Source organism: Pungitius pungitius, chromosome 15 (genome assembly GCF_949316345.1).
Source record: "Pungitius pungitius chromosome 15, fPunPun2.1, whole genome shotgun sequence".
NCBI classification, from domain to species: Eukaryota; Metazoa; Chordata; class Actinopteri; order Perciformes; family Gasterosteidae; genus Pungitius; species Pungitius pungitius.
The window spans coordinates 11,115,656-11,134,588 of record NC_084914.1 but is presented as its reverse complement, the minus strand read 5'-3'; positions in this window follow the sequence as shown (position 1 = coordinate 11,134,588).

Here is an 18,933-nt window from a genome sequence, read left to right as displayed (position 1 = left end):
CTAATATCTATACATATTTAATAACTTGCTATCTGAGGCACAGGTAGTTAATTTTACTCCAGACGGCATGTCACCCCTGAAAAAGAGAGGAATATATAGAACGCCTGCCGCATATTTTCTTTTCCAAAAGCATCTCCCGGCTTATAATGAGCTGCATATTTCAATATGCAGTCTGTTTCCTTAATATACCAGGCTCAATTACAATTGTAGTCTAGAAAATGTGTGAGGTGAATTAGAGTGTTGGACTGAGGGAGTATCTTTGGTTCCTAATAAGCATGAAACCTGCCGGAAGACAACGCACACAACACACCGACAACAAAATCAAGTTAAAAAACAACTTGATATATATATATGTATATATATATATATACAATACACAGCCAATGCGTATTCCAACTTCTGCTTCCCTTTGTCATTGAACTCAGCTAAAATAATTTGGTGAAATATGCAAAGGAAGGCCTTGGGTGGGATACATTTTCTCAAAAAGCTGTGACTGCTGTGGCAAAGCAAATAAATAAATCCAATTAAGACCAAAAACACAAAACCTCAAAAATGTTAATAGCCTGCTTAAATTAATCCAAAGAAACGTGGTTTGCATTGGTGTAATGGCCACTTATTGGCATTTAACCGTTCTGGCAATTTCTAATAGAGAAATCCCCCAGACTACATTTGCCAAATAATGTTTTTGTTTATGTATATATCAGTATATTGTGTGCCCTTTTAATGAGCAGTGCAGCATAGTGTGCTGAGGGAAGCTTAATAGGCCAAAAGGGACCTATTCGCAAAGATAAAAGAGACTAATCCTGAAGACGACACACTTCCAAGGGAGAACAAAAGATGGTGCATGAAGGGGCCTTTCTTCGGCAAACACGATAAGCAATGATTTGGAGTATGCAAAACAAGTTTATTGTTAGCAGCAGGGTACGGACACAAAACAGCAACAATGCGTCGCAAACAATGGAAAATGGCAGAAGCGCTGGAGCTGCCTGCTTTCAGCCGGCTGGCTTCCTGATGGTTGGCTACACCTGTTTTCCGTTTAATTGTCATGAAGCAGAGGCCTCTCCCTCTTTGTCTTTTAGCCGTTCTCCTATTTTTACCTCCTTATATCCCCTCGTTTTCCCCCGCTCTCCCAATTGCATTGCTGGGCATCGTCCCATGTGTAATTCATGAGTGACATGCTTGTTTTTTCACACCACGGAGCAACAGCCATGTTATGCCACCCCAAGGGAGGGTGGGGGGGGGGGGTCTCATCTATGCCAGCCCGTAATCTGTTTACACACAAAGCAACCAGCTCACGCCTCTCCTCGACAATCACACTCACCAGTCCTGGAATGGCCCTCTGCCTTGACACAAGGCTTTGGTGTGATCGTCATGTCCTTCAAAGAGGCGGAGATGAAGGGAGTAGCAACACGGGGCCATGCAGGGGACATGTATAAATGTTGGAGTGCTCAACGCACCTTTCTGATTTGACAGTTGGTCTTCTTGACGCAGGGTCGGGGGGGGCTCTGCAACATTCGACGTCGAGTCTGACCGTAGAGCTCATTCACCGAGTTGGGGACTGGAAGCTAAGCAGCAATCCATCTAAGAGCTGGCAATTCACCGCGCACAAGCAAAACCGCCATAAGCTGAACGCGCCGAGACACCGCGGCACATAGACACTGCAGGTAAATGGCGTGGAGTGCAGTGCTCTGTGGTGGGTAATGACTGCTGATTGTTTGTGACGGGGCTGTAGTAAGGCTGATTTCCCAGCTGAGGAATGGGGACTCTGTACACATCACAGGGCTGTCAAGAAAAGACAGAAAATGGGCGCATGCCCCATCGCTTTTCAGAAATAGACAGCCAGAACCACTTCACTATTAAGCTCTAGAAAGCAGATACAGACAGAATGGGATAATGTGGATATTTTAAATATTTTGTGATGCAATTCTAGCCTATTCGCATGGAAATGTGCTCTTGTTATACATTTGAGATGTGGGAAAATAAACGTTGCTTTTGTTCAAGGGCACAATAAATAACTGACTGACAGGCAGTATTAATACAGACATGTGCATGGTCCTCAGCTACACACACATAGAAGAAAATCCTATTTTGTTTAATATGTTGGAGGGTATTTAAATGGTATCATTATCACCTTTGCGATTAAGTATTGATTTACCATCCAGAGGCTTTAAACCATCACACTTCTATGGTTTCTTTGGAAGAAAGTTTCCCAGAAAGGTTGTTGTAGAATGTGTTGAAGAGGATTTCTCTGTTTCCCCTTTCATTGTGCACAACAGTTCCACATTGTATTGCACACTATTATTCCGTCAGGTGTAATTCTTTTGATTGGTGACCATATAAATAGAAAGGGGTTTTGTTTGCATACTTTGCATGACGTCCTGAATTTATATCACTTTTTCATCAAGGCTTTCCTTAGATGATGAAACATAGTCAATAATTGATCAACCCTGATGTGTTTTTATTAATTTATTTAATATGTGTAAAGGGGGTCAGTAAAGACTCACCTAAATGGAGGTAAATGGTTCCTCTTGAATATGTGATGAGAGCAGCAGCCTGTTGTAATAAAGATTTCCATCTACAATGATGATCAACAGTGAGCTGAGAGTTACAGACTAATCCACGCGATGTTTTATCCGTGACAGGCGAAAACAATGCTCCCAAAAGAAAGAATCTGTTAAACATGAAGCCATATGAGTAAACGTTAAAGTACCCAACAGTAAACTAAAAGATACTTTGAATGTTGTATCTGCAATGACTAAGCCTAAGACAATACCTTGTCCAGTGCCTTGACCAAATACCTCAATTAAAAAATAATATATACATATAATAAGTACAACATTTTCAATAATTTGCATGCTGTCAATAACTGTGATTTGATCACATGCCTTTTTGGTATCTTAAATAATAAATATATTTTTTCCATTACTTCAAAAAGAAGACAATATCCTGTGGTGCTGCCAACATCTAACTAACATCTAACATCAGACTAACACGATTGAATGGAAGCATATGCACTCAGACATCTATTTGAAATGTTGACATTTGAGAGTTATTGGTTCTCCATTTTAGGCATGTCAAATGTTTTTTTCATATCTTTTTCCAAACAATCACAAATTGGCCTCAAGTTACAAAAGTGTGTTGGTGTCTAGACACTAGAACAAGAAGCCCTTTCTTGTGCAGTTTCCTTTGCCTGCTGTGTAGAAACCATGTGCCTTTTCGCCTGACTCCCTGTACGCTGTCGGATGAGGGAAATCGTGTGTGTGCGTGTGTGTGTGTGTGTGTGTGAACAGTAAGAAAAGAACATTCAAATCAACAACCTGTTGAAAAAACATATTGATTGAAACATATTAGGAAATCCGAAGGATTACCACAGCACAATCAATGGTACAATTGATAAATGAAAATGAATTTTGTAAAGCTTGTCCTGCTTCAAATTCATTAAATATGCAAAGTGCCCGACACAGGATATGGACACGCATCCATTTGCCATGTTCTGAGTAATTCTCATTACGAATCATGTTTTACATCTTCTGATTACATCTGCAATGTTGAACACAAGAAGGGTATTTAGCTTTTAGTGAGATAGTAATAGTAGTAGATAGTGATCTGAAGCATTGCTGTTGTCCTTCATTTATTTTTGTTGAACCTATTCATTTGCATCTGTTTTAATTCAAACAGCATGATGGTGGATCATCATCAAACAAAATGCTACAGTGAAAATGTAATATTTTGAACTTAGAATACTCTTTATTTAGTGTTCACTAGATACGATTTTGACAGTTGCAAAGGCTGCAAATAAAATTTCCCTTCAAGGGTCAATAACAAATAAATTACCATGTCTACTCATTTTGAGATTTTGTGGGGCCAATTTTTAAACCAAATGACAATCAGTTGTAATCAAACACCTTCTGACGAGCAAAGCAGAGACATTACTTTTGGAAGCTAATGGAACCTGTTGTACGCATTTTAACATTGTAAGCAACCGGTATATGAGTTAAACATTTTTTTCTTAATACAATTGCAGTATTGCCTAAAACGGTTCCACTACTTTTATGTGCGTTTTTTTAGCCTCCCGCGACCTCAATTAAAATACACCATACAAAGAGAGCTTCTTTTTTACCTTGGTGCATTGCATAGATACACTGGATAGAAATAAACCAATGAGAGCCTCATGATGGAGTTAGTGTGTATAAAGTATCAAAAGCTTTACTTTTCTCTGACATTTGCTACACTATGCAGACTTTGCTTTCTTTTCTTAACATTGGCCTGTTTGAATGGTTGTAAACACTCTCATTGCTAACCTTTTTACAGTCAAAAGACAAAACTGTCCTTGGGGATGTGACCTTTTTCCCCATACAGTATGCCTCTCAAAAATATTCGTGATCTGCATTCAGTCAGTGTAACTTTCCATAAGGCATCAACAGCAGGCCAACATAACGTTGCATGCTTCTGACTACCTGGTCAGCTTTTATATTTATTTTGCTCCCCGGCGTAGTTAGCTTCTTCTGGCCTGCAATGGAAGCGTTGTGTCTCTGACCTTGGCTCCATCATCCTTTAGCCATGGATGGGCTCTACTATCTCACTAGCTTGCTTTCATCCAATTGATTTTGCTCATTTTATACCTGAACACAGTCATTAATCTGATTATGACTGCGTCTGGGTCCAGTTCATTAGTCTGGCCCAGCTGTAATACAGGCAGATGCCGGCTGGGGCATGAGGATTCATCACAGAGCTATTGAGGCCTGAAGAACACTCCACATAGAACAGCACCACACACACAGACACAGAGAGAACAATGCGGGATTAGCATTGAAGCTTTTTACAATTAGAAGTTTTGCTTTGGTTTATTAATTGGGATCCGCATTGCCAAGGCAATAACTACTCCTCCTTGGGCCCATATTCAAATGACATACATGTAGTCATATTGAAAAGTTTTTTTTCACTTGCATTTACCACAATACAGTCAACATTACAGTAATGTTGAAATTGCATTAAATCCATGAACATACATCAAAATTAGTTTGTTCTATGTCGCTTGCCAGAATAGAAAAACAAAATGCGTTTATTTATTACATCCATAATGCAAAGATCTAATTAAACCGCTTTAACCATTCTTAATGTAGAAAGCACAGCCAACAGGGACATATGGCCACATATGTTGGTTGGGGTAAACTAATTCGAACCCCCCTCATCTGCTTTGTTTGATCATTATTTTTGAATACAAACAATATGATTGTATCAAGACTATCATGCTGTTTACCACAGTAAAGAAAGAGTGTATTGGAGTATTGTGATATTTGGATCCTCCATTACCTGTTCTAAAAGACTAGGCAATGTAAGGAAGAAAAAAATATAAAAACATCCCATGCCTTGCTATATTTGTTAACTCTTGGTCCAAATGGACCAACTACTAGAATATTCCATCCTCATCTCCGTATCAGAAAGCGTGTCTGTTGGGGTTAAAAGCTCCTCAAAATGTTCTATCTACAAACTCTACAAATATTCTTGGTATAATGGTGTAAATGTCATTCAGAACATTTGCACGTTGGTTATTTTAATGAATAAACTGGATGGCATGTGAAGTTTTTGCCATCCAGAATCAGTTGATGTGGACATTTGTGTTGTGAAAGAATGCCTTTCCACTCGCTCTCTTCCTGAAAATGCGCAAGGGGAGAAGTATCAGCTATTTTATTGCAGAATAGCCAAACATCCTTCCTTTTGTTTTTTTCCTCATGCATCGTTTACAGTGCCAGAAAGGTGTTTTACAGTGCCATGAAGAGTAACAGGGAGAACATTGAGATTCTGGATGCACATTAGGGGTCCATGTCCATATTTTACCACTCAGAATATTTTCCCTCCCTGTCAGCGTTTTCCATACGCATGTGGACTGATCCTCCGAGGTCTGTGCACGGCACCTATGAGCCTTGACAGAATCAATTATGACTAAACTCAGAGATGCTCTGTTCACTCCGAAATTATGGTTGCGTTTTTGCAATGATGAAAACTTTCCTCTAAGTGTAGCAAAGCAGTTTTAGCAATACTGTTATAAAAAAGTATGTTAATGATCATCAAGTTATATCAGTTGTAGTTGCATTTAATGTTTGGCAAAGTGATAAATGTACAGCACAAGTTTACTTATAATCAGTTTAAATATTATTCTATTCTAAAGATGGTGCAGAAGGAAGAGTAAAATATTTTGTCTCATTACAACAGTTAACTCACAAAGTTAACAGACAGTAAACAATGGAAATAAGAACAAATTACATCACAGAATCATCTTTATGAAATACCGTTTAGATTATTTTGAGCTGTGGTCCCTTACAGACAAAAAAGAAATCTAAATTAACAAGGAATGTTAATATATTAAGACTCAACGGTAAGGAGTTGCCACTTTTTCCATCTTTCTTGTTTCTTGTTAAAGCTGTACAGGATCGTTTGAGTAATCAACCACGATACAAATGAATAATTTACAGAAACATTCTGGGCAAAGTCCACCTTTTCTCTCTCACACACAAGGAGTGACTCAGTCCTCGTCCCTCCAGTTGTCCTCAGTCCAAAATTGAAAATGTATCTGAAAAAAAGTGATTCCAATTTTCCAAAACCACATGTTTTTATATTTGTTGCCATTTGGCCTTTCAAAACAATTTTCTGTCCAGCTTGCCGCACACAGTGGGTGGCGCTCACCTGTATTCACTGAGGAACAACAACAATCTAACAGTAAAATAAAATAGATTTATAGAACTTTTTTGGGGGGGGAGGGACATCATATAATGCATATCCACATTCAAAGTTACATTTTAAACTACAATATACGGTAAGTATTGAATATAAAAGAGGAACAGAAGATATTCGGTGCTACGCTATCAACCATGACTAAGTGTGGATGAATGTTGATTATCACCTGGGAATATTTGTTGGAACTTGAAGCCACTTCAGTACGAGTCTGTGTCTAATTTGCTCATTTGCTTCCAATTCAAGAATCACGGTGCGTGTTTATTTTCATTTCTAAATGTGCTGTATGAACTTTTTTCTCATTTTTTATTGGAGGGAAATAAGAGTATGAGGATTGAAGAAGATGTCAGGTGACATGGGACCATAGAAACAAAAAGGTTGACTTGTGGGGAAAAAGAGACGGCTGGCGTTGCTGGGGAGGAACGGGGATTTAGGGCATGGGGGATGGGTAGCAGAGGAGAGAAGATGATGGGGAAAATGGTGGTTGGACTGGTTGAAAAAGGAATACCGATCAGACTGGGAGGGAGAGACTCCCCAGAAGGAGAATATTTACTGTGAAACAACCCTTTGGTCTTCTTTTTCTTTTTCAGATTTAGCAGATTTCCTTTATTTTTCATACTTTCAAACATTGCAATTTTTTATCATGTTGACAGTTGACTGATATTATTATAAAACATGTCTGTCTCAAAGTGCAGGCGAAAGGTGAATTGCAGTCCCCCTGCACTGCCCAGCAAATAGTATGTCAGAGCTTCTGTGCTATTTGCGCGTATTTAAATGAGGTAATGTGCAAAATCGGCCCATTTCTATGCAAATAAGGTGCATCGTAAAACGCTTCAACTCAAGATCAACGCTAATAGCCAAACACAGTTAGTGTCCCACCTGTCAGGACCTGTAGCTTGCGGCCTCAGAAATCCTTTTTCTTTGTTTACCCTACCATTACTTTGCCTGCTGTATTCTTGGCGCAGATGCAACATTTTTACCTTTCCACTTGAATAATTATAACGAGGCGTGCAAATTGGAGTCAACTGCAAAAAGATCGTTGGACTGTTGCATCATAGCACAATATCTTTTGTGAATCAGACCCTGAGACGGGGCACAAAGGGGTCAAGAGTGTTGCAATTCTGGATGCTATCAGCAGCCGCAGTCAACTCTTTGTGAATTTGCCTTTGAGTGTTTCGTTTAAGCCTTTGTCGGCCTCCACACCTTTTCCCCAAATTGCACATTTCAAAGATGTCATGCGTCGTTCTGCAATTTCCTAAATAATCTTAGGCCTCACAACCACTTTGTATCCAAGATGGAAAGGAGTCCATAAATTGGGCATGGTGGTCAAATGATGAGGCCATTTAGAATCAATAGAACACTGCACCCTTGCAACTGCTGTTTTATTTGACATTTCAAAAGGACGTGTTTGCTGGGTGGGCAAAAGAATGGTGCCTATTGTTCCTTTGTGGTGCTCAGATTGTTTATCGACTCGGTGAGCCTGTACCCGTAGCCCTGTGTCAGTGTTGGAGTCCTTTGGGGACAACTCACTGTGTATCAGTGCATCAACACCCGAGTTGCATCAGAGAAGTGAGGGTCAGACAACTTTTTACCAACAATGCAAACATAACCCAGCCAAGAGAGTTAACGCACACGCACCCAAACCACACACACGCACAAAAAGGCCTTTGGACCGCCAAGGATGGAACAATCTTTCTCAGTCAAACTGATGGAAGCATGGAGCGCATCATTCTTTCAACCCTGAATGGTGTGTCTCTTTTTGAGACAGGAATTGTGGGTACAGAAACACGTGGAGTTTTCATTCCAACTTTTCAAGGGCGAGTCTCGTGTCTCGCGACGTGCCCATTTAGCGACACGACAATGGCGAGCAGTGTCCCTCCAACAAGACCAGACCCTCTACTCAAAGAGCCGTTTGAAACTAGACGCGAAACAACTGGGCCCAGATCAGCCGGACCGGCGTGGAAACGGGAAGCCGCACAACGCTGTAGAGATGCTACACTGGCAGGTTTAGCGAGCTAGTTTGCTACGTGCTAACGCCGCATATTCACGCACCGCACACATGAGTGAGGACGCACAACCAGGACGTGGATGAAAACAGGCACATTTGATCATAACAAGTTCATTGTGTGAACTTTTGAGGGGCTTTTGAGTTGTTCTTTCCTCAACACACTGAACGGGACAAACTACGTTCATCTCAATATATACATATACATGTTCAAATAGATTTTATATAAATGTATTTATATTGTAATATTTTTATCCTTTAATATTATATTTATATTATGGTAGTTATCTTATTCTGAATATTGTTTTTTTTATATGTATGCATTATTATACTGAATTGTTTGAATAAGATGTCCTTATAATGTTGAATGTTGGAATAAATGTTAAATATTTAACTGCAAAGTAATAATGCATGTTTGTCACGGTTTGGGTCTGCTTGTCTTATTTTGTAGCTTTCTTGTGTCTCGTGTCTCTGGGTTACTTCACTTCCTGTCCTGTGATTGCCTGATTGCTTCCACCTGTGTCCAATCACCTGCACCTCCCTTGTGTATTTAAGCCCTGTGTGCCAGTTGTCCTTTGTCGCGTCATTGTCCATGTCAGTCCTTGTTGGTGCACGTTCTGTTAGATTTGTATTGAATAAAGAGCACGTCAGAAGAACCTGCATTTGAGTCCTGCTTCCGCCTGCACCAGCACCGAACGTGACAGAATGACGCGACCACCTAAGGACTCAGCAGGGTTTGAGCTGAAGAACCCGTTTTTGGGAACCCGTCTGGCCTTTGGTGGGCCCCGCAGCGTTCAGCAGGCTGCCCGGCGCAACGCCAACCCCGGCTCGCCAGCAGGCGCCGGGCAGCGTTCCGGTCACCGCCCTCGCCGCCCTCGCCTCCCTCGCCGCCCTACGCTGACCTCAGGGGAGGTCACCAGCGGGCATTTTCCGGCACCAGGACCCCCCTTAGTCTGGCGGCCCTTCCCTGGGGTCGACCCTCATGTCGACCGGGTGCTCACCTTGGCTGCCAGGCTGCAGGCTGCCTACAGCAAGGCAACACGGGCCCCCAGAGTCTCGCCTCCGCCCGTTCCGGCGCCGAGACGCCCGTCAGCGCCCGTTCCTGCGCCGAGACGCCCGTCACCGCCCGTTCCTGCGCCGAGACGCCCGTCAGCGCCCGTTCCTGCCCCCAGACGCCCGTCAGCGCCCGTTCCGGCCCCCAGACGCCCGTCAGCGCCCGTTCCGGCCCCCAGACGCCCCGTCAGCGCCCGTTCCGGCCCCCAGACGCCCGTCAGCGCCCGTTCCGGCCCCCAGACGCCCGTCAGCGCCCGTTCCTGCGCCGAGACGCCCGTCAGCGCCCGTTCTTGCGCCGAGACGCCCGTCAGCGCCCGTTCCTGCGCCGAGACGCCCGTCAGCGCCCGTTCCGGCCCCCAGACGCCCGTCAGCGCCCGTTCCTGCGCCGAGACGCCCGTCAGCGCCCGTTCCGGCCCCCAGACGCCCGTCAGCGCCCGTTCCGGCCCCCAGACGCCCGTCAGCGCCCGTTCCGGCCCCCAGACGCCCGTCAGCGCCCGTTCCTGCGCCGAGACGCCCGTCAGCGCCCGTTCCTGCGCCGAGACGCCCGTCAGCGCTCGTTCCTGCGCCGAGACGCCCGTCAGCGCCTGTTCCTGCGCCGAGACGCCCGTCAGCGCCCGTTCCTGCGCCGAGACGCCCGTCAGCGCCCGTTCCTGCCCCGAGACGCCCATCAGCGCCCGTTCCGGCCCCGAGACGCCCGTCAGCGCCCGTTCCTGCCCCGAGAACCCCGTCAGCGCCCGTTCCTGCCCCGAGAACCCCGTCAACGCCCGTTCCTGCCCCGAGAACCCCGTCAGCGCCCGTTCCTGCCCCGAGAACCACGCCCCCGGTCCCGGCCCCGCGGCGCCTGACCATGACCCCTCCCTCCCACCCTCTTGGGACCGCCTGGAAGTCGGTCCTTGAAGGGGGGGTGGGGTCAGGGGTTGGGCCGGAGCCCCACGCCACGACGACGCCGGAGCCGCACTGCTCGGCGCCCCCCGCCACGACAACGCCGGAGCCGCACAGCTCGGCGCCCCCCGCCACGACAACGCCGCAGCCGCACAGCTCGGCGCCCCCCGCCACGACGCCGCAGCCGCACAGCTCGGCGCCCCCCGCCACGACGCCGCAGCCGCACAGCTCGGCGCCCCCCGCCACGATGCCGCAGCCGCACAGCTCGGCGCCCCCCGCCACGACGCCGGAGCCGCACAGCTCGGCGCCCCCCGCCACGACAACGCCAGAGCCGCACCGCCCGGCACCCCCCCAGACCCTGACGCCCGGTCGCCGACCCGGCACGCCCCCCGAGACCCTGAGGCCCGGTCGCCGACCCGGCACACCCCCCGAGACCCTGAGGCCCGGTCGCCGACCCGGCAGGCCCCCCGAGACCCTGAGGCCCGGTCGCCGACCCGGCAGGCCCCCCGAGACCCTGAGGCCCGGTCGCCGACCCGGCAGGCCCCCCGAGACCCTGAGGCCCGGTCGCCGACCCGGCACGCCCCCCGAGACCCTGAGGCCCGGTCGCCGACCCGGCACGCCCCCCGAGACCCTGAGGCCCGGTCGCCGACCCGGCAGGCCCCCCGAGACCCTGAGGCCCGGTCGCCGACCCGGCAGACCCCCCGAGACCGTGAGGCCCGGCCGCCGTAGCGGTCGGCCCCCCGAGACCCTGAGGTCCGGCGGTCATCCCGGCCGGAGGGACCCGACCCCGTGCCGCCGACCCTTGTCTTATTTTGTAGCTTTCTTGTGTCTCGTGTCTCTGGGTAACTTCACTTCCTGTCCTGTGATTGCCTGATTGCTTCCACCTGTGTCCAATCACCTGCACCTCCCTTGTGTATTTAAGCCCTGTGTGCCAGTTGTCCTTTGTCGCGTCATTGTCCATGTCAGTCCTTGTTGGTGCACGTTCTGTTAGATTTGTATTGAATAAAGAGCACGTCAGAAGAACCTGCATTTGAGTCCTGCTTCCGCCTGCACCAGCACCAAACGTGACAATGTTTGATATCGTTTTTGCATTGAATCATACTGGCACTGAAACTGATTGGCTGGCCCTACCAAAATAACATTTTTTTTCGGCCCTTTTAAATACAAATTACAAAATACTCAAAAGTAATTGAAATACGTGAATACAAGTAGAAATAGAAACACCGTTATCGACCTACAAATTAGTATTGCGTTTTCGATACCTTTCCGGCTTTGTTTTAAATCAAACCTTTGCTTGGGTGAGCGAATGAAATCCTTGGTATGCATTCAACTCAATTCGGCTCATATTCGGGAAGGAACAGGGAGAGCGGGGTAAGAGGATGGCTGAAATGATGAACAAGATCTCAAGAGGGGCTTGTAAACGTGGAATTTAACATGCGGTATCTTCTGCGTTAACGTTTATGAAAATCTCTCCTCCAGATGCAACTAACACGGGTTCACACAATCAAGCACACTTACACAAGGAATGAAAAGGGAAAGAAATGTGCAAAAACTAGTTCGACTGGCCAATTAAAAAGCCCAATGGTAACATAAAGAAATAGATAAATTGTGTTAGATAAGCACAATTTAAACGCATTCTCCCATCAACAACTCCTATGCACTACTGTGTGTGTTATTAACAAGGGGACTTCTTTCCTCTGAGTGGGTAAATGGCAGTAACGTCGTCTTGGCTCCTTGGCTGTGTTTTCTGCCTCGACTTTGAGCTGCTGTGCACGAGCACTGTTATTACCAGTGCTGCACCCTTACAAAGTCCTAGCATTGCATTGGTGCAGAAAGTACTTCAATATCCTGACACAAATTCATTTAAATCAAATTCAGCTGTTATATTCAGTATTCATGTATTAGGAATAGAAAAAAATAGCACAATGGAGCATTTAGCAGGTAAAGAGCTGTTTTGCTCAGGTGTTGGACAAGTTAATACAGGTCGCTAAGATAGTGCGCTTAAAAATAAAAGCATAAAAATGATCAAAATTGCATTTGTTTTATTTAGCTTATTCTTGTGAAGGTCTGAAGATTCGCCTCACACTGTTATTTCAATTACTGTCAAATGGAAGGAGTCAAGATTGAGACTGATGTCTCAGCTCCAGTCCGTAGGAGTAGTGCATCTCAAAGGAAATCAGTTTTTTTTCACACAACTATGACTAACATTGTTCGGTGTGCAACAGAAAGACTTCAAAATACAGCAGAAAGCACCTGATGAGTTGTTTTGTTTGAGGACAGAAAGTGTGTTTACACTGACAATGGCCAGTTAGCTCACCGTGAACCACCGTTACCCTGTGTGTGTGCGTGTGTGTGTGTGTGTGTGTGTGTGTGTGTGTGTGTGTGTGTGTGTGTGTGTGTGTGTGTGTGTATTTGTCTGTGTTGACCTTTTGTTGATTGTGAATTAAGTGTCTGCGAGTGCTTTAGCTTTCTGGCCGTTGAAGGTTATTCGAAAACCAGCTCTGTTCACAAACACCAAGTACAGGAAATGTGGAATCTCTCTCTTCCCCCCCAGCGACCTCCTGTATCCTTCTATCTTTCTGTCCATGGGATATCTGAACACCCGATCCCTGGGAGATGGAAGGATGCTGAAAATGAAAAGAAAAACAATTAGTAGCGCAGATAGGCCTGTGTGAGGTAATGAAATTGCGTGTCTCATTGTACCGTGTAATGGAGAGCAGTTTGAAGTTAATTGAGGGGAGATAGGACACTGGGCTACTGTCTGTGGGGGCAATGTGGTTGGGCTTCGGGTTTATCAGTGAGAGAATCACTGAACCCAGGAAAAAATAATTCCTTATCAGACCGCATAAATGGGAATTATCTTGCTTTAGCAGACAAGATAGCGAAATCAATTGTTATTATAATTGAATTCATATTCTGTTAATCTGTTTTCTGGTCAGGTTCATGGCATGAAAAACGTGCCAGACAAAATGTTCCAGTCCATGTCCACGTCTGACTATGTTTCTGTTTCATTCATTCTTAAAAATGTATTTCAGGGCCTTTCCATGAATGTAGAATTAAAATTCAATTCAGTTTACCATTGTGCGTTTCAATCAGCGGTAGAAAATCAAAAATGTTTGAATAATGCAAACCCTCAGAAACTTTAAAGTCATGTCTCTGCCACTTTAGGTAGGTTTCACAAGGCGAAAGACTGCCACCTTCTGGTGGCGTGATGCATGATTTGAAGATTCTGCTCCACTTGCCAGTGCCAAGTGCCCCCTTGAATTATTATTATTAGCAAATTAGAAATGGGCCATCTATTGACTGAAATAGCTTAAATAAAGTACAGTGAAAACAAAACAACAACCTTGGTGCATAAAGATGGAAGCCTCCTGGTTTGACATTTTTTTACACTGTTTGATTTTCTAATATGCAGCCCTGAAGGATGGATATGATAGCATCATTAGTTACAATTATTTTTTTGACACTAACCATGTGCATTTCCTTTTTTCTCATGGCCCTGTTTCACCAAACACCGACAATCCCTTAGACTTCAAACCTGATAAAGGATCAAAAATCAAACAAATACTCCTCTCACCTCCTCGCACATTGTCAACAAAAGACAATGAAATGCAGCTTGCCTACAGTATCGATCATGTCCCCCTAATAGGCAGAGCAGAACCACAGCACCTGTATTCATTAAACAACCTGTTTAGCAACCCTCCGGCGGGGGGGGGGGGGGGCAGATTCACGAAACGAAGCGCCACGGGCCAAGAAACACCCGTGAGATGGCATGGAAACTTCTCAGTGTAGCGTGACAAGAGGAAGGAACAGAGAGTAAAGGGAGGACAGGCAGCTCGTGACCATGTCCAAAAAAAAAGGAAAAAAAATGAAGCTTAAACAAAAAACAGTGTGTTTATTGCAGTAATAATTGGAAAGAGACACACGTTATTTATTGCTTTATTGCTTTGTAAACACGTGTTCCCTTTGGGGCCTGGGGGTAAAATGTTAACAAGTTTGACTTTTCCCTGTGAAATTAAGAAATGCTCTGGGAAGTCAAATGATTCAATGAATATTAAACAGACGCTGCATATTGAGGTCTAATTTGCTGTGATAGACTTGTTTTATTTTGGGAGATTGAAGCGAGTGCCCCTAAACAGTCATGGGATTTAGAGTGCAATGTTATAGACCACCTTAATTTGCTATTTTCAGTGTTCAATTATATTATTGTATGGTATTTGTATTGTTCAAGTTCACAACCACAAAATCCCCTGCAGTTTTTGACACAATCATACATTTTGTTCTGTAAAATTTGGCAGGAGAAGGAAAAGAAACCATGAACATTATCTAAAAATGTAAAATATGCTCACACAGATATATTTATGTAATTTATTTGCTTTATTGTTATTTCTGTAATGTACCTTTAGACAGAAAACCAATATTAGACAGTGAAAAAGTGACAGATGGTGGTTTCACACATAATGGTTGACCAGAGGATAGAATCTTTAAAAAAAAACACTAATTTGTGTGTAAATGAACGTTTCTGTCCATTTGAAGGTAATTTCCCTCAAATAACCTCAAGCTATCTTCAATAATTAAACTTACAAGACATTGGTTTAATAAATCACAAATTGCATGTAAAATCAACATCACACAGAAAAAAACAGAATGTTCTGTATCCATTATTGTTAAAAGTAGACTAAAATTATCGGAACATGAACATTTGGGATTACGCAAATATTAACTGCAGACATGAATGTGAATAAAAAATGTCCTTTAAAGACAGCAGGGAATACTCCTGTGCCCCACCTGTGGGTCCTGAGCCTCTCTGTGGGAATGACTGTCACTTACCTTGGCAGAAGTCAACAGGGATTTGATGTGTAAAATGTATTTAAAAAAAGGCCTTTAGAACCAATAGAAAGGATTTCTGTTTAACATTGAGACACAAATGACAATCTGTCTTCCGGCCTGCTGTCCCAGTGGGAAAGCAATCTTTGGATTGACCATACATTAAACCACACATTAAATCTGCTTTTCAGAAAGCAAAAGAACAAGCATTTCCATTCCAGTCATCCACATTTAATTCCCAAATCTAAGGAAAGGGACGGAGTATATGAATGAAATCCCAATGAAATAAAGTGCTGAAGCTATGACATGAGGGAGAGCTCAGTGCTTGCCCTGTCCTGACCTTTGTTATCCATCCACAGTGACCTTGACCTCTCCGGGGACTGCAGACAGCACAGACCCAACCACAGTGCAAGGAGGATTTTCATATGCCTTTGAGTGGCCTGTTCAGATGAAAGGCTGCACTGTGGATTGATTTTTTTTTCTTCTGTTTTTCATCAGGGGTGACCTTTGACTGCCAGTCTGGTATCAACTGAACCCCAACAAAAGGTCAAAGCATGCTCGAATGGAAAGGGTGAGGGACAGTTTTCAAAGATGGGGCAAAAAGGTTTTACCATGGACAAAGGGGGTTCATCAAATGTGCCACAAATGGGCTTTGTTGTCCTCAGACAGTAGTTTGTACTCGGTTTTGGCTTGATTATTTTCAACAAGAGGGCTGGGTAACAAACCTTCTTATCAAACAGCTAAACAGCAAAAACCAAGAGGTTTTTCTGAAAAAAGGAATTGCTTTCTGAAATGAGATTTCTGTCTGTGTGCATGTGTGAAGCCACGCAAGTCAGTTTTATAAAAGAAAAACTGCCATGGTGCCAGTTACAAATCTTTCTAAAAAAGGCTAGACCCATCATCATCGAACGGCAATAAATATTCTAAAAATCGGCCCTCCTTGTCCCTGGTAGGATGCTTAATCCTGACTGCAGGCTGTGGATTGATTTCTAAAGTGTGTCCTTATGTGGGTCAACACACACCATTACCACTAATGCCATCTCACCAAGCTGATCTTCTCCGTCGCTCAACCACACACTTGCTACACACTCATTACGCAGCTCTAATGACGACGTAATATGTAGATATCTTGATTGCACTTCACCAGTCTTGCCCATTTCCACCGTCTCTCTACAAGCGCAAAAGCTTGGCGTGGCATTTCACGCGTTGTTTAATTAATCTCCATTCTACGGTGCAAGGTAGGGATGTGAATTAGCCCCACTATGTTTGGTGGGCTGGACCTCATCTAAACCCTTAAAAAAAACTCACCTGCACCTTTATTCTTGTTTATGGGAACGGCCGAAAATGTTATAAATGGAGACCTTATTTTGATGTGGCCAAACAAAACTGTCATTAAGCAGTAAGGTCAGCTTTGTGCGTACTAGCTGCTTAATTCAAACACACATGAAACTGTTCTTGATAATCTTGTATGTTCATATTCTAATCTCTAACTCAGTGGTTCTCAAACTTTTTCTGTCTGGACCCACTTTGGAGGAAGAAAAATGTAACAAAATGATCCATCCTTTTATTAATAATAGAATAAAGAAAATTCAAGTCACTTTCAGGTAAACCAGATTGCTGTATCAGACAAAAAAAAAGTGCAATCACTTTGAATAATTTCCTCATGAGGGATTAATAAAGGATTATGAATAAAATAATATGTCTTTTTTTATTAAAAAAAAAAGAAAATTTAAATAGAATCTACATTTTCCGCAGCCCCTCGCGCCCCACCTGTAATACCTCCGTGCCCCACCAGAGGGTCGCGCCCCACAGTTTGAGAACCACTGCTCTAACTTGAGACTTGCTTGGTCATATTTTGCTAACTACTCTCCCACAGAGAAAATATTTACTTGAGTTTCCTAATGAATAATATACTTTGACAATTTCTCCTCTATTGCAAAATAGCATCCTTATCTTACTATGGGGTCCTTTTTTTTAAGTGGCTCTGGCAAAGTGGAACTTCAAAGAGCCAACGTAAGCTTATTAACTGTTAGTCATGGATCAGGGCATTTACAGGCCACAACGATGTTTGGCAAAGCCCAAATCATAGAACTTTGAACTCTTGGCCCCTTGTTCCGTTTTTCCCCAGTTCCTGTCAGCAAGGTTGATAATTAATGGCCTTTTTATTTCTTGACCGAAGACGTGCAGCAGTGTGCCCTTCATGTATAGTCCGAACAAAGGATTCACACATTGAAGTACTGTAAGTTAACCAGGACACAATGTGCAGGAAGCGGGACTCCACAAAGATCCGCTGCATCACAAGTCTCTCCCCAGGCGGGATTCTTTTTACAGATCCAGGATCTGATTGGAAATATCAAAGTCCTTCTAAGGAGAGCCTCTCACCTTATGGGGGAATCAAATATCTAGAGTCCTGATCCCCTCCTCAAATTAGTGGTGGAAATAAGTATTTTCAATCTCCCTATGAGCAATAACAATGTATATTGCATATTAGTATATTTACGCAATTTATTAAACAGATAAAGGGAAATAATTCATTCATTCAGGTCATTCATTTATTCACTCAGCTCCAGAGCTCCATCCATTGAGCTGAATGAACAGAGCTCTTATATCAGTGTATATTGACGCCCCCCTCGATCTAGGAGCTATTCTCCTCCTCCTCCTCCGTCAGCAGAGGCCTCCACCAAGGCTGAGATCCCAGCTTTGTTATGGTCTCCATGATAGAGCGTTAAGGGAGGGCCGAGCAGGATGTTACATCCGCAGTCAAAATAAAATACTGTTGCAATGATAACACTTAATATTTGATGAGTTTGGATGGTCCAGTCTACATATGTTCAGATCTAAGCAATGCAAGTTACATTTAATAAGCACAATATGATACATTTCCCCCAAACAGGTGTATGAATTCATATGAACTGTATGTAACAGCACAATTTGCTGATTATTTTATCTTTCTAATTTTAACATAAGGGGATTGTGACAATGCAACCATTTGGTATATTATTGTAATGTAACCCGTACACTGGGGGTGAGGCAGAAACGTTGCCATGTTGGTGAATATCTTGGTTACAGATCAGATACTGTACATCATGATGATTTCCTCGGATGTGGGTATATCTTTTTATGCACTTGACCTCAGGTTAACCCTTATCAGCAGACAGAACACTCCCAATCACTAATTATTACAGGCCTACTAAAATAGAAAGCAAGGTGCGAAAACAAGGATTGCCCATTGCCGGGAACATGTAAAATGGCAAGTAGCTGTAATACATCGAGGTGATAAGGGAAGTAACTAAGGCGTCCCACTCACTTCTCATTTTTGCTCAGAGTTGCACATGCACAGAACTGATCTGGCTTTTCCTTTTCTGGACATAGTGGTTTAGTCGAGTGAATTAAAGATTGAGAATACGGTCGATACCCTCAAATGCAAAGTCAAG